The following is a 17477-nucleotide window of genomic DNA, read 5'->3' on the forward strand; positions in this document are numbered from 1 at the left end:
CATGCTGAAGACTGTGAAAAGATAAAAAGAAAATCACCCTGAAGCTCTCCTGGCAAAAGGTCAATTGGAGTTTATGACAAATGTCAGTAGCTGATGACGAGATATGGGTGTTGTTCCCAGATACGAAAGGCAGATGACACCAGCACAGAGAAATGTGAAGCAATTGTTCTGTATTCTTAACAGTCCATGTGGAATCCCGAGGGATACACATGGGCTGGCCTAGTGTGCTCAGTCTGATTCCAGGGATACCTCCGGCTTATTTAACAATGCTGCCCTTACAACATTAGCATACTAATCTATATTATTGGCTGCAAACCACATTCCTAGGTATCTTTTAACTAGATAGATTGAGATTATTGCCCTAGAAAACCAGGATAATATTTAACATGGTGGCCTAGGATTTTAAGAGGTCAGGATCAGAGGGAAAACCCATGGATTTAAATCATTTTCCTTTTCTAAGATTTTCACCAGCAACATACACAGTGAAAAATCCCCTGAAGTTTAAATATTTCTTTCTTTTCCCCTGCTCATCCTGAGATACCACTCCTGTGCACTTCACTGAGCTTGAAAATTGCAAAAGAAAGACCTAGTTCCCCACCCCCAGCGCCTAAACTACTCTGTTTATAGTCAGTTTGCCTCCCTGGATCTTATGTTTTAACACATGCTGTAGTGTTCAGATTGCAAACACAGCAGAGGGATGTTTAAAGCCTAAAAACAAACTGTTTTCATTGCAATGTGCAAAACAGCATTCCACGAAGACATTTCAATTAATATTAGCTGAGTGAGGGGAGTCCTCTCTCTGTGGCCTGTTCAGTGTTTGGCCTCTCTCTGCTGAGACTGCCAACCAGGGTGCTGCCAATTAATGCCAGCTGTGATCTATTGTTTGCTTCTGACACCTGGGAAGTCCCAGATCATCAGAATCCTGCAAACAGCAGCTGGCTTAGTGGAGGCTGCCAGACTTCAGGGATTCTGAGATCTCTCAGTGAAGGTAGGGGGCCGTCTTATTTTAGCTAAGGAAATAGTCTGGAATAGCGGCCTTTAAAATCCCTGATGACTTACATTAAGAAACACCCAAATTTGAGGAGGAACAGCCCAAGCCTATAATCCTCACATCTCACTCTAGGTCCCTATAGGGCAATCGTCTGAAAAAAAATGAACAAGTGTTCCTAATCCTTTCGTATAAAGTCCTGACAAGTTCCTGTTATGCTGTAAAGGTGTTTTCGAGACTTTATATATCTCCAGTAGGTTCTCAATTTGGTCCAGTTGTGCTATAATTTAATTTTACATGTGCTAAAAAAATGTGTATATCCTACCTGTGTTTAAAATGCTTTTTATTACTATGTTCCATCTGACTATCTTACAGATATGACCTAACAGTCAGCATTTATTGAGTCTTATTATGTGCCAGGCACTAAGCCCTTTACAACTTTCATCATTTCACTTCATTTAACTTTAACAAGCATGCTTCAATATAGTAGTTACGTCAAGTTTATGCAAAGTAAGTCAAGTGCAAGGGTTTCCTTTTTCATCTTCACATACTATCATTCTTTAACAGTAATCGTGTTTTATTTTGAACTTGGGTTCACATTGTTGAAGAACTTGAGCAGATTACACTGTATGACTGCAGGACTGCATTTCACTGGGCTTGCTTCACAACTAGTTGTCTCATTCCTCTTTATTTGGTGGTTTAGAGAGTGTGGGGACAGAGTCCCAGAGAGCAGTTTCCAGGCTCTCGGCCTCACACTGAAAGGTGCTGGCTCGGGTAGTAGATGGCCATCAGCTGTGACTAGTTGGCCATCAGCTGTTACCAGTTAGCCATTAGCCACTGATATAACTGCCGTGGCTACGTTGGTGGGTTGGTTGGCAGAGAAGTGAAGTGGGTTGTGGATCGTGTGGCTCCTCCTTCCTGTATCTCCAACCCAGCCGCCGGTCAGAGTATAGTGGTATGACTCCCCTATCTATGGCTCCATTGGTGTTCCTTTATGGCCTCACCATATCCTGTGTTCTTGTGCTGGGAGTGGGTCCAGAGTTTCTGCATGACAGGGAGAGTTCTGACATTTCTTCTTAGGCTTCTTGAGTTATAAATGTCAGGAGGACAGAAACTGTCTGTCAGTGTCACATTTTGCCTGGCCTACAATTTTGTAAACCTTAATAAAGCTCTGGAACAATAGCAGACAACACCAGAGACAGGTTCTCCTGGGAAGGACAATGTGAGAACTGCTTGCTGACCAGATAACTGGGACCTGAAATATGATTAGGTGTTTTGTCTCCTGATGCCTTCTTTTCACATGTATGAAAAGATCTGGAATCTTTTTCATATGGATGCCCTTCAAAGCTGGCCAGTAGCCCTTCTATTCTGGGCTCCAAAACTGCCATGCTGGAGCCTGCTGATTGTGTTAAATACACGGTCACTTTCTAGTGTTGATCATTGGAGGGTAAGATGAAGTCATTTGCACTTGATGTATTCAGTACATGATTCCATGTCTCAAGAAGTGACAATCCAGTGAAATAAGCCACCACTGTAACTCTCATTAACAATTTGATCCAATCCACTCAAAATGTTCACTCGTAATCGGTTGATGATGATTATGATTTGTTTGCTGAGGTCTGGTAGTTAAATTGGATCATTATGAATAGAATTTATAAATGGTTTCCAAATAATACTCTATTTCTTATAAATCAATCTAAAGTTTCCAAAATTGAACTTTATTTTGCATTAATAAAATACATACATAGCATAAAGATGAGAGCACTTCTAGTTTCAATGTGCAAAATTGCAGAATCATTGCATACATTTCTCTGAAATAAGGCATGTAACATCAAGAAAATGGGAAAGAAAAATTAGGAAAAGATACTAGATTATTTCTTCCAGATTGTGATGAATTTTTAATTTATATGAGATGTTTGATATATTTCATTGTGGGGACAGGGTCCCAGAGAGCAATTTCCAGGCTCTCGGCCTCATGTGGAAAGGTGCTGGCTCGGGTAGTAGACGGCCATCAGCTGTAATCAGATGGCCATCCGCTGTGGCTGGTTGGCCATCATCTGTTACCTGTTAGCCATTAGCCACTAATATAAGTGCCATGGCGAAGCTAGCAAGCACAGATTGCAGCTAGCAAGCGGGATTGTTGGTCGGTTGGCAGTAAAGCAGATGGTGAACTGCAGCTAGCAAGTGGCTGTTGGTTGGTTGGCAGAGAAATGGATGGCAGATTGCGGATCGTGTGGCTCTTGCTTCCTGTGTCTCCAACCCAGCCGCCAGTGAGACTATAGTGATATGACTCCCCTACCTATGGCTCCGTCCGTGGGTGTTCCTTTTTGGCCTCACCATTTTCTGCGTTCTTGTGCCGGGAGAGGGAGCTGAGATTCTGCATGACATTCACCTTGACCAGCTTGCTTAGAAATCAAGAGTCAAAGCACTCTTTGGTCCAGACTCATGGACTATCTGAGCAAAAGAGTATTTGTTGGCAGTGAGCTCCGCCACTTTATTGAGTTTGATCCAGGGCAGAATTAAAACCATACTTTGTTCTACCCCCCAGACAGTTACTCAGTACTGCAAGTTTGCTTCTATAAACAAAAGGCCATCAACACTTCTTCCTCTGTTCTTTAGATCTTTGGAAATCAGTCAATTCTCAGAGGACCTATATATAATTTTTATAGCCTAAATAACAAATGAGAAGTATCTCTACTCTCCCTACCCACCACCCTTGACACTATTAGATCAAGAAGAGGTCTCAGCATCGTATAACATCTTGCATTGACTGTTACTGTAACATCTCCTTACATTAACCGTAAAACTCTCCTTAACTGCAATTGTTCTAAGTGTCAGTGTTTTTCTTCTGCTGTACTTTATTGCATAAATGGAAACACAGTGATTTTAAGCAAACCAAATAGCTACTGCACTAAGGTAAATGTGGCTTGATGCATATTCTCCTGGTGAAAGATCTATTGGGGGTTAGAATAACATTTTGGGATGCTAGCCAAGCCAAATCTGAAGACTTTCCTGGTTTTGACCACGGCTAAGGAGCTGCTAGCTTCTTGAAACAAAACAAGGGAATTTTACACTTCATAGGAATTACTGCGCATGTCAAACACAGGTTCAAAAAAATATTTTTACTTCAACTTAAAAAAGTTGTGCAGGGAAAATAGGTAAGCTTAGAATATGACTATTTTTAACTGAAAATGACTGACTTTCTTTTTGAAGATGCTGATACAACTTCTGACACTGTTGGCGATGAGTGGTGTGTAACAGCTGTCCAGCTCTGAGGCTATCAAATAGTGAAAGGGAATCTTCGAAACACAAGTCCCAGGACACCAGAACAGCTCTTAACAGCCCTCACCTTCCTGAGTAAGTTAAAGATGATGAACTAAAAGGTCTGGGGAGAAATCACTGCCAAAACAATGAAGGAAGGAGAAAACCTCCAAGGAAGACAATTTAAAGATTAAGTCACATGGTTTGAATTTGATACAATGTGGGGAATTTCAGTTTAATTTTCATTTATACTAATTTCTTCTAACAGCCTTTCTCTTTTACACAGAGATCAGTTTGGATACAGGAAACCTAGTTCTGAGAATGCAGTTTCTCAGTTGAGTCTAAAAGGCAAGTTCTGTAATCAAAAAGAGGATGTCAGCAGGGAGGCCTAATCATAAGTTCTTAAACCAAACTCCTTTTTTCTTTTCATTAGGCTTTCTTGAGGCATTCAGCTAATTAATGATAATAAATAGTTATTGAACACCGCTAATATTCTAAATCCTCCACTGTCATGCATTTGGAAGTAAAAGGACCAAGAGATAGATAAACTTAGGGTGTGTGTGTGGTGTGTGTGTGTGTGTGTGTGTGTGTGTGTGTGTAGCAATATGCCTTAAAACCCGGAATTATGGTTGTAAACTAGGAAGACCTACATAAAAGATGGGATGGCTTAAGTCACAGAGACAGATGGAATCTTCATTCTGTGTGATTGGTAGAGATCTCATATGTAAAAGGTGTAAAAATAATCATTTCCACATCTGTATTTGGATTTTGGTCCCATTCCTTAAATCAGAGTTATAAATTCTGTGAAGGTGGATTAATCTTATTTTATGGATGGCTGTAAAAAAAAAAAAAGGCTGTCTTTCAACTTTACTTAAGTTAAAACAAGAGACCTTTGCAAAATGGAAATGTGAAAAGAGATGTTCAGAGGATATGGTCCCCCAGAGACATCCTGGGTTTGCTTTTGTAATCTAGAGAGTGGAAAAGAGGTGTGTCATTGAAGCAGGGGGTCATAAAAAGAACTTAGCCTTTTTGGATAGGCATCTCTGAATTTGGATTCTAGCTCTGCTCTAAACAGCCTTGTGACTTTGAACATGTTACTTAACCTCTCTGAGCCGTGGATTTCCTTTGTAAAAAATAGAGATAATAACCAGATTATAGAATTGGTTTGGGAATTAGGGGTGGTTATATAAAGTACCTAATATGTGGCACTTAATAATTGGTAGCTAGTATTATTTTTTGATAACAGAGATGAATAGGCCTCCAAAACCATAATCAGATAGCTCACGTGAGATCATGATGGGTCACTCTCTTCTGAAAAAGCACACACTGAGTAAAGCCTGTAAGAGAAATCATGGATGAATTTTTTAATGGCACAGGGCCTAACTTCTCACTGATTAAAGTTCATTTGGTGGCTCTCATTGGTCTATGTTGGTTACACCTTGATAGTCTTCCTTTTCCCATGAGAGAATCTTATCTCTGGAATAAAAGTTACCTGAATTTATCAAAAAAAAGCACCTACTTCAAGTTAGATTTGCATCTGGTCACTTGCAGATTTCCTTTTTGCTTTTTGAGATCTTCCCTGGCCTATGTAAGAGAGAGTGGGCGATCTCTCTCTCTTAGATTCACTCAAATTGTAGAGTAAACTGCTAACTTAAAAGGAACTTCATAACAAAAAGTTTGAGGATCAAATGTATAATATGGTGACTATAGTTGATAACACTGTATTGTGTAATTGAAATTTTCTATGAGAGTAGAACTTAAATTTTCTCACCGAAGGAAAAAAAACGGGTAAATTTGTGAGGTGATTGATGTGTTAATATTTAAAGTGTAATTATATATAAAGTGTGTAGACATATATATATATAAAGTGTAATATATATAATGTAATATACATAATATATATGTATATATGTATATATACACCAGGGGTGCCAAAAAATGTATACAAGTGTACATTTTGGTCAATATTACTCAAGCAGTAGTTCTCCATAATCAGAAGTGTCTGGATGCTGATGGTAACTACTTTGAGAACCTCTTGTAATTGCAGGAGTCAAACATGACTTGTATTCATCTTTTGTTATCGGTATATATTGAGTATTACAATTTTAATAGTTTTTCCTTTCTGAAAATGTGTATACATTTTTTTGGCACCGTGTGGGTGTGTGTGTGTATGTGTGTGTGTGTGTATGTATGTGTCCCACTTTAAATATCTTACAATTTTATTTGTTGATTGTACCTTAAAGCTGGGGAAAAAAGTAAATTTATGGTGAGAAACCTAATGCAAAGAGGCATAGCATGTCTATTGTAGAATGTTGGGCACGATGGATTCACATTTCTGTAGTTGTAACATTTTTACATTTTTTCCCCCAAGCAGCCTCAAAAAGCATGTTAACAAGACTACTTGAAATTAATACTCTGCTATTACAGTGTATGCAGATGGGCTCATTTCCTTCCTTCCACCATACTGGAGTTCCTAGAAGTCATGACATGCTCCCTCCCTCCTTAACAAATTCCATCCCTCAGATCAGTAAGGATTGGCATGAGGCCAGGTTGGCTTCTCTTGTACTTGGTACAAGATCTTGTCCTGTATTTTGCTTTTATTAGTTCTTACTAGTTTCTCTTACTGTTACATTTTTTCATGGGTTTAAACTCTCAGTAGTCTTGCTTTCTTGCCAATTTAAAAAAAAAAAATAACCAAGCTAGTGCAGGGGTGGGTTTCCCCTAACTCACAGCACTAATTATATAATCACCATTCAGAGCTCAACACAGTAATCTAATTGTTTTTAAACATAGGCAACGCTTGAGCCTTTGCATTAGGAAGTGTCTTTCTGTCCATTTGTTGGATTTAGAACAAACTGCCTATGCAAATGAGGAAGAGCCACTGTGTGTTAGCCTTTCTTCAGTGGGCCCATACCCTTAACTGCCTCTCAACAATTCACCCCTATAGTTCTTGTGAAGAAGCCTGTTGTGAAAGTTAATGGTTATAAAAAGCATTTATTTACATCTGTTTTAGTGTAGCCATGAAGAGTGCAATTAATTAAGAAGTTTCTGGTGTGGTAAGGATAATCATACAGCAAGAATGCAAACACATGATTTCCAAAGAGAATTTTATTCCATATGGAATTTTTCCCCTAACTAAGAATTAATTGCAACTTTAAAGAAGGTTTGATTGTGTCTATGAAAAAACATTTTAACTACTGAGGAATTCTAAATTACTTCAATTTAAAATTTTCTTTCTTTACATTGTTAGAGTTAAGAAAGAAGGGCTTTGATCAAGCTCTGAGTTATAGAATTTATTAGAGTGGAGGGAAGAGGATAACCTTCAGATGTCTTCTGCGGTGAAATGTTGAAGCTAAAAATTTTAAATGTTTGCAGACTAAAGACATATTCGGCTGTTAGGCCTAAAAGGATAAACAAAATGTGACATGTTTTATTTTGTTACTTAACCCTTGTTTAAAAAAGCACAACAAAAAATGTATATAAATTATGTTTTTATGCCTTTCTGAAAACATGGACATGGATTTTTGGTGATTATGCTCCATGTAGTGGTATCATGCCAAATGGTATGTAGTGGTTAGTATATATGCAATACCTTTAATTTTGGTATTGCAGTTCCTCAAAGCGGAAAGCATTTAAATATATACAACATAAATTCTGAAAATGTCTTTTCTTTCTGTAGCCATGTGCTACACATCCCGATATTTTGCTCTAGCCCAGTAATGAATAATGCAAAGAGATGAAGGGGGGAAAGCAAAAACACGCAGCTGAAGGCAACATTGGTGGAGAGATGATGTCTGTTGCTGCTTAGGTACAGATAAGAATGTGACATGTTAGAGAAGGGAAAAAGGAAAACAAAAACACAAAAAACCTGGGTGCAGGCAGAGAACCCATTTTGATCAAATGCACTTAAAACAGTTGCTGAGAAAAGAATTTCAATCAATACCAAGAAGCTCTTATATGCAACTTTAATTTGATTGGCATGCCATTTCCATCATATGCTAATGACTTACGGAGGATGAGAACTGCTGTCGCCTTCTGAGTACAATTGAACGTTCATCAGTCAGTTACTTAAATGCCAAACTGTCTGAAATATTAAAGGAAGTTGTTGCTATTTTGGAGATGAAAGTAAACAAACTGGAAATCTTGAATTAATTGAGAAAAGGATACATGATGATAAGTGGGATTTGGCAAGTTATTACTTCTCTGAGTGGCTGTCAGTGCAGGTATCCTATTCTCAGTGGAATGAGTACATTCCTGAAAAACAAACTGAAAGACAAATTCTCTTAAGGGAATCCCTTTTCTATTGACTAGCATTATTCAATTATTTACTATTAGTTTTGGGAGGTGGGGAAAGCTTGTTCTAGAATATAGTACGATCACTCTCAAGTATGCAACACTTTTGACAATACATGTTTAAAGGAAAATAACCATCAGCTAAAATATTTAAAATAATCCTCAGAATAGCAGCAACATTCAAATTATTACAATTAACAGTACACAAGTCATTGCAAAATAAAAATACAAAAAAAGAAACTCAAAATGCCTGATACAAAGTTACTAAATTTTCATCTTTTGCCCATCAGAAAACAAATTGGAGGTTTAGAATTTTGTCTAAGCTTTTCCTCAGTCTTAACCTAAAGATTTCTAAGTTTATTTTTTCATCATCTTTTCCATTTTTCTTTTATTTGTCCTTGGCATTTTCCTCCAAACATTTTTTTTTTCTAACAATTTTAGAACATTAGGTTAAAGCCTAAAATATCTAATCTTTGTAAAACACAAATTCTATTAGGTAATGGCAAACACTATTAATTTGCAAATATCTTTTATGCTATAAAAAATGATTTGTTACTACCTCCTCACACCCGTTAGGATGGATACTATCACAATAACAGAAAATAACATGTTGGTGAGGATATGGAGCAATTGGAATCCTGTGCACTACTGGTGGGAATGTATAATGGTATAAACTCTGTGGAAAACAGTATCGGAGTTCCTCAGAAAATTAATATTACCACATGATCCAGAAAATCTACTTCCAGCTATCTACCCAAAAGAGTTGAAAGCAGAGTCTTGAGAAGATATCTGTACCTCCACGCTCATAGCAGCATTATTCCCAATAGCCAAAAGATGCAAGCAACTCATATGTTCATCTGTTGAAGGATAAACAAAATGTGATAAATACATAAATTGGATCATTCAGCCTTAAAGAGGAAGGAAATTCTGACATATGTTACAACATGGATAAACCTTGAGGACATCATGCTAAGTGAAATAAGTCAGTTACAAAAGGACACATACCTATAATTCCACTTATAGTATGAGGTATCTAAAGTAATCAAATTCATAGCAAGAGACAGTAGAATGACGGTTGCCAGGTGCTGCAGGTAGGGGAGAATGAAGAGTTGTTTAAGTACAGCTTCAATGTGGGGAGATGAACAAAGTTTTGGAGAGGGATGGTGGTGATGGTTGCCAAACAATGTGAATATACCTAATGCCACTGAACTGTGCACTTAAAAATGGTTAAGATGTTAAATTTTATGTTATATGTGGTTTACCACAATTTAAAATATAATGTAAAAGAAGATGTAAACAATTGATTTGTTACTATGTTACCTATGACTAGGTTTCCTAATTAAAGACATACCTGCTATGTTTAATAGGGTGATATTAGTGAATGAATACTATGAGCATTATTAGACTCTTTTAACATCCACATAGAATGCATCAAACAGATTTAGCTTCCATTGGTACAAAGGAGGCACTAAAAACCCAAGTTATATTGCTATGGGGTGTCTCTTCTTAAAACATAGTCTTTTTTTTTTTTTTTTTTTTTTTTTTTTTTGTAACTCGCTAAGTCCAAACTATGGCCCATGATCCATTGTTAATTGGCCCGCAACAAATTCCAAAAATATATTTAGTTTACTTAAATAAACCAGGTGAGGCAATACGTACTTCACCTAGAGTGAGTGGCCTGGCTGTTTGTGTATTTTTCCGCATATGGTCCTTGGTGAAAATCGTTGAAAAAAGTTTGGACACTCCTGTTCTACAGAATAACTGAGAGAACAGCGGCATGTTTGAGGAAGAGCCATGAGCCTAGTGACTGGAGTAAGGGGGTGGGGGTGAAGGAGAAGAGTATTTAAGATAAAGTCAGAGAGTGAACTGAAGATTTTGACTTCTTTGCATGCTATGTAGAAGGGGGGGTGATCTGAGGGTTTTGAGCAGTGGAGTATCATATATTTAAATGTGCACAAACTGTTTACTATTACAGGGATGAAACAGAGATGCAGAAATGGAATTTCCGAGGAGGGTGCAAGATTACTTTTATTTGGGGAAACCATGGAACAAAAACCTAAGGCAAAGTTACAGAGGAAAAATAAATCTACTCCTTTTCACATTTGAGCATGCAAAGAACTGAAGAGATTCTCTGCCAGTAATACTCTGTACTATTAATATTAATTTGTTTATTGATGTCAGTAAATCCACCTTCATTTACTGAGTCCTATGTGAATCCAGACTATTTCTACTTAAGGGTCTGTAGTGACTGCCCCAGAGGTAGATAGATCTCAGCACACCTATGCACAGGTTTTTCCTGTAATTTGTAAAGCTCCTTGGAATTTACCTGAATAAGAAGAGAGTTTCCCTAAAGAGTTTGAGATAAAATTACTGGCCATATAATTTTATATTTCAACATTTAATTGTTAGAATTATTTATTTACTGACTGATATTAAAACACTTATTCTTTCCTGCTTAGTGATTCAGGTCTCTTTAGACGAGTGGTGTCCAAACTGTGGTCCGTGGGCCAACTGTGGCCCACAATCCATTTTTAATTGGCCCGCAGCAAATTCCAAAAATATATTTAGTTAAATAAACCAGGTGAGGCAGTACGTACTTCACCTCGAGTGAATGGCCTGGCTGTTTGTGTATTTTACCGCATATGGCCCTTGGTGAAAAACATTGAAAAAAGTTTGGACACCCCTGCTTTAGACCATCCCCTTATGTGCCGTAAGTTTTCACATGAGAGATGCTGGTTCTACTTTTGAACCTGGGAGACAGTTTAGGTGACCATAGACGATATACTCAGTCCCCTGCTTGATAAGACAGAACGTCATTAAACAAATGGTGTAACACATGGCTTGGGCCTAAGATTCTAGTGTTTTTGGAAGGACACAATGAATCCTGCCTTTTATCTCCTCAGGAAAACTTTCTATACTTATAGGAATGCTTTTCTCAAACTCAACCTGACTATAAAGAGTGATGGAATAGTGTGATGTACCAAATAAAATCCACACGTGGCACACACAGTAAGAATTATGACCAAATTGTAAACATGCCTCAAGTATGCTAAAAAAAAATCATAATATAATAAAAAAATCAACTGCTTTCAAATTTGAAATGCCTTGCCAATGTTGTTGTTTCTTTAACCCCCAAATGCTCAAGTAGGATGATTTACAACCAAGTTAAAATTGTACAGACAGACGCAGAACTTATTTGTGTCTGTCATTGCTATAGTCAAAGATTTCTTTGACACTCTACTATTCTATGAACCTAACTGAAAAGGTGCCAGCTTTGATGACTAAATTGAGTTAAACTTTCTTAAATATTGGAAAATCTTGTCAAAACTTTTCTATTAACTGTCCATCTTTCTTTCGCTTCCTGAATCTGAAATCTTTACTTGGTGCAAATTCAGTGTTTAAATATACATGCTTATTTTATGTTTTAATTACCGCATTTTCTCTTTGGAATAAAAAAAGAGTTGGTTGGGCCGGCCCGGTGGCTCAGGTGGTTAGAGCTCCATGCTCCTAACTCCGAAGGCTGCCGGTTCGATTCCCACATGGGCCAGTGGGCTCTCAAAAAAAAAAAAAAAAAAAAAAAAAAAGAGTTGGTTGATGACCGACTAATCATAAAAGGTATGATTTAACCAAATAGAGGTAAACATATTTTATTATTTTTCCTGAAATTTTATTTGTGAATTTCTATAGATTTATTCTAATTTTGTTTAAAAATTTATATGGAAAATACTGAAAACCACAAAAGTAAAAACTACCCAGTGTTATGAAATTTAAGAAAGAATATAAATTTACAAGTGAAAGCCACTCCTACCCTCTTCTTTTCCTTCACTAATCCTACACAAAGAAGTGACCCACTGTTAGCCTATGTTTTTCAACCTTTTCCTATGTGTTTATAGACATTCCTGTGTGTACATATCTACCAAACAGGTGATAATGCTAAGCACTGGTCCAGCAATTTACTTTTTTCCCCTTAAACCTGTATCTTTGGCTATCTTTGCTGTCAGTTCATTTAATTCTATTTCAGGTATCAAAATCTAGAGATCTGGGGCAGAAAATGATTTGCAGATGAATTTTATTTGGTTTGGGCCACATCATGGGTTTGAAAAAATTGAATTAGAAATTATTTGGTGAAGACCTCCTGCTTCCTATTAATTGCACTTAACTGTTCACCATCATATCTGCTTAGTAATCTTAAGAGTTACATTTGTGACTTCCAAATAATATTCCATTATATTGTACTGTCATGTATTTAACCACTCCTCATACTGGAAATTGAAGTTGTTCCCCCTCCCCAACTTGTTTTACTAATAAAACAATGCTTCTCTGTCTTTCTCTTTAAGTATCTATTCCATGTTATTATTTTAGTATGGGTTTTCCAAAGTGAGATTCCTGGGTTGTAGAATATTGCATATTTTAAATCTTCCATTACTTTGCAATCAAAGAGCACCAATTTATATTTCCAGGAAAAGTACATATTATATAAGAGTTACATTTTCTACACTCTTTAGTAATGAGCTGTATCAGCTTGTTAAAATTTTTTCCATTCTGAAAGGTAAAAAAATGAATTATGGATTTAATTAGTATTTTAAAAATATTAGTGAAGTTGACTACTTTCATATGTTTATTGGTATATCCTATTAATTACATATTCCCACCTACTCTTGTATTTTGCTTGAATTGTTTGTCTGAAATGTAAAATATTAACTCTTTGCTGTAAATATTGTGAATATCTTCATTTTGTTCCTTGGTTATCTTTTAACTTAGTTATATTAACTTTTGGCATATAAGAGTTTAAAATTTTTATATAATTAAATTTTGTGTTGCTTTAAAAAAACTTTTAGTCTTACCATGCTTGAAGAGGAATTCATACTTACATATAGTGTTGTTGGAAATGTAAGTGCAGTAGTACCTCGGTTTTTGAACATCTCTATTGACGAACATTTTGGTTTTCGAACACTGTAAACCCGGAAGTAAATGCTTCAGTTTTCGAGCATGCCTCAAAAGTCAAATATGTCACGTGGCTTCCGTTGAGTTGAAGATCCTGAGGCCTAGCTTTTGGCTGTTGAGTCCTGAGCACCTGGGCAATACGGAGGTAATATTTGGGCTTATTTGGTGACTGTGTGCAATCAATCTGTGCTCATCTCATCTCAGGAGCACTCTTACAACCAATTTGTTTTTGTGACTGTGTGTAGTCAATCTGTGTTCATGTCATCTCATGAGCCCTCTGCCAATCATACCTTGCTGTGAGAAATGGTTAAAAGCTACAAAGCCAAGAGAATCATTAACAGAACAACAGCGGTAAAAAAGGAAATTATTTTCAAATATTAAAGTGGTGTCTGTGTATGTGATCTGGCAATGCAGTTTGGTATTGCCAAATCTACAATTTGTACCATCTTAAAAAATAAAGAAGCCATTAAAGGAGCCAATGTTGCAAGAGGTGTTAAAACACTTATAAGACAAAGAACACAGACAATTGAAAAAGTGGTAAAATTGCTTTTCATATGGATAAATGAAAAACAGTTGGCCAGTGACAGCATTTCTGAGAGCATAATTTAAAAAGCTTTACATTTGCATGCTGACCTCATCAAAAACACCCCTGGAACAAGTGCTGAGAGTGACATTTTCAAGGCAAGTAGAGGGTGGTTTGAAAAGCTTAAGAGAGAAGTGGCATACACAATGTGGTGAGACATGGTGAAGCTGCCAGGGCCAACAAGGAAGACGCCGACCAATTTGTTTTGGAATTTAAAGATTATGTAGAGGTAGAGGGTTTCCTTCCCCAACAAGTTTTCAACTGTTATGAGACAGGTCTCTTTTGGAAGAAAATGCCAAAGAGGACCTACCTAACAAAGGAGGAGAAATCACTGCCAGGACACAAGCCCATGAAAGACAGGCTAACCCTTTTATTTGGGGGGAATGCAAGTGGGGATTTTAAGTTGAAGCCTTTGCTAGTCTACCATTCTGAGAACCCCAAGGTGTTTAAGAAAAACAATGTCATAAAAAGCAATGTGGAGGGCAAGCAGCAAAGCGTGGGTAACCAGGCAATTTTTTATTGAGTGTTCATGAAGTGTTCGGGCCACGTGTAAAAAAATACTTCCAAGACAAAAATCTTCCAATGAAATGCTTGCTTGTTATGGAGAATGCTCCAGCTCACCTCCCAGGCTTGGAGGACGAGTTGACGGAAGAGTTCAGTTTCATCAATGTAAAGTTTTTGCCCCCCATCACGACTCCTCTCATCCAGCCCATGGACCAGCAGGTCATATCTAATTTTAAGAAGCTTTACACTAAAGCACTGTTTCAAATGTGCTTTGACGTGACTTCGGGCACAGAGCTAACCCTCAGAGAGTTCTGGAAGAGTCATTTTCGATATCCTACATTGCTTACATCTCATAGACAAAGCATAGAGAGACGTCTCACAGAACAATGAAGTCAGCATGGAAGAAATTGTGGCCAGACGCTGTCCCTGAACGTGTATTTGAGGATGTTGAAGAGGACGCTCCTATTGTTGAGGATGCTGTGTTTCTGGGAACGTCCATGGGCTTGGAAGTGAGCAGTGATGATGGAGGAGTTAGTGGAGGACCACAGGACTGAACTCACCACAGAAGAACTTCAACACCTTCTGATGGAGCAGCATCAGGCGGCAACTGAGGAATTGTCTTTGGAGGAGGATGGAAGACAAAGTGTTTCTACTGCACTGATCAAAGAAATGTGTGCAAAATGGGTTGAAGTGCAAATTTTTGTTGAAAAATATCAGCCTGATAAAGCTGCTGTAAGTCATACCACTAACACTTTCCATGATAATGCTATGTCTCACTTCAGACAAATTTTAAAACATCCGAAAAGCAAATGTCAATTGAAAAAATTTTAGTGAGGAAAAGATCCAGTGAGTCTAAACTTGGTGTCAGTGGTGTAAAAAAATCAAGGGAAGGAATGGCAGGAGAGGAGTCACCTACAGTGATTCTGGAAGAGGGCCACAGAACACCTGAACAACACTCACCTATTGCGATTCTGGAAGAGGACTACAGAGCACCTGAAGAACAGTCACCTATTGTGATTATTGAAGGGGACTCCCATCCAAACCATGACTATCATCATTGCAGGTAAGAAAAAATTACATTTAAATTTTTATCATCTACAGTACTGTTTTTACATTGTATTTATTATTGCTTTTACAGTGCAGTATATTGTGTTTATTGCTTTCATTGTGTATCATTTTGTAGATCTGTGGTATCATTAGATAGTAAAATTCATGCTAAATTGCTGTTTTAAGGGTTGATTTTAAAGGTCTGGAATGGATTAATTCATTTTCCATTACTTTCTATGGGAAACTGTGCCTCAGTTTTCAAACATTTCAGAACTCATTCAGAATGGATGACAGTCAAAAACCAAGGTACCACTGTAATAGTGTAAGTAGGCAACGGTAAAATTTAGCAAAAAAGTAAATAAATAAATAAAATACTACTATATATCTGTATACAGCAATATTTAATGTAGCATTAGGTGTAAGAGTAAAACCACCAGGTGTTCATTTCTTCAATATTCAACAAATATTAATCAAACAATTTTTGTAGGTGAAATACATTTCAAAGTTTGAAACCGAATATCCAAATTTCCCATAAGATATCTTTAATAGAGATCATATGATATGTAAGTTGGTATTGTTTTGGAATTATCATTTTTAATTTATATGTGTTTTCTGGAAACAACAGAAAACATACCATGACACTACTTTTCCCTGCTGTATTGTTGTATATAGCAATGTTGGGATTCAGACTAGCTTGCTAAGGATTAGAGTGAATGAAAATTAAATCTCCACCTATCTCTTTTTTAATCTCTTAGTTTTACACATTTGACCTATGAATAAAACTGATTTAGTTTAATTCTACGTTTTAGTTTGTGGCACAATTTTCAATATTAGTTTATCTAAACTACATATCTTATTTGTGATTGAAATTTCAACCATAGTAAATAGTATGATGTGGATTTAGTCTGAGGATGATACAATGGCCTAAATTAATATAGCAATGGATTACAGAAGTTTTCAGCTTGAAAAACTTTATAAGTCTTACTCCTTAATGATTACAGAGGTCGTTATAGGTTTGAGGTGGTACTTGCTTGTCTCTGTTCAAAGAGTCTGTTTGATGGGGCCCATATATAAAGAATCAAATGTAAAAAAGCTCTACTTTTAAGTACCTGTTCAGGTGCTCTTTACCTCTCAATACAGGACTCTCTTGAAATGTTGATTTGGGATTTCCTGCCTTGACCTTGGGACCCACACATTCAAGTTTGTCTCTAGAGCTGTTGCAGTCTCTAAGACAGACTCTGAAACCTTGTATTGAATCAGCTGCATGAAGAGGATTGAAAGCAAAAATCACATGTTCAGTTTAAGCAGAGCAGAGTCAAAGGTGTGCTCACTAAAGCAGGTCGTCTTATCCCAGAGAGACATGAAGGACAAGGTGGCTTCATGCCTGAGTTCAGGAAGGGAGAGAACAGAAAAGATCCTCTTTTGAGTGCAGGGAGTTAAAGAAGAAGCCGTGCTAGCTGGGTTCCTGCTTTTGCACAGTAACCCTGCCCATTAATCAATGAACCCAGTAATAGAAGGCTTGTCAATCAGAATGGCAATTCATCCTTTGGAATCTAGGAGTGAATAGGGGGGAGAGAGAGAGAGAGAGAGAGAGAGAGAGAGAGAGAGAGAGAGACTGCAAATGCCCTCTTCAGTGATTATCCATGTGGAGAGAGGGTTGAAGCCTTATTTCTATGAGCTGAAGCTGAAATGTATGAAGAAGAGTGGAGATATTTGCTTTAACAGCATCTGCAAGGCTTTCATGCTCTTTACTTTCATATTTTACAACTTAACTTGAGCACTGACACAATTATCAAACAAGATGCTAATCTACAAATATCTCTGGCATGCTGCTAAAGTTTTACCATGTTGACACTT

General features: G+C 37.2%; 1 pseudogene across 1 annotated transcript in view; it reads right to left on the bottom strand.

Annotated features, from left to right (window-relative positions):
* Positions 1-14758, bottom strand: part of LOC308499446 (large ribosomal subunit protein eL33-like) — a 32989-nt pseudogene extending 18231 nt beyond the window's left edge. The window contains exon 1 of the transcript in view: positions 14691-14758. The product of the transcript in view is annotated as a large ribosomal subunit protein eL33-like (transcript). The remainder of the gene's footprint in view (positions 1-14690) is intronic.
* Positions 14759-17477: the final 2719 nt, after the last annotated feature.

Source organism: Rhinolophus hipposideros (genome assembly GCF_964194185.1).
Source record: "Rhinolophus hipposideros genome assembly, chromosome: 1".
Taxonomy (NCBI): Eukaryota; Metazoa; Chordata; class Mammalia; order Chiroptera; family Rhinolophidae; genus Rhinolophus; species Rhinolophus hipposideros.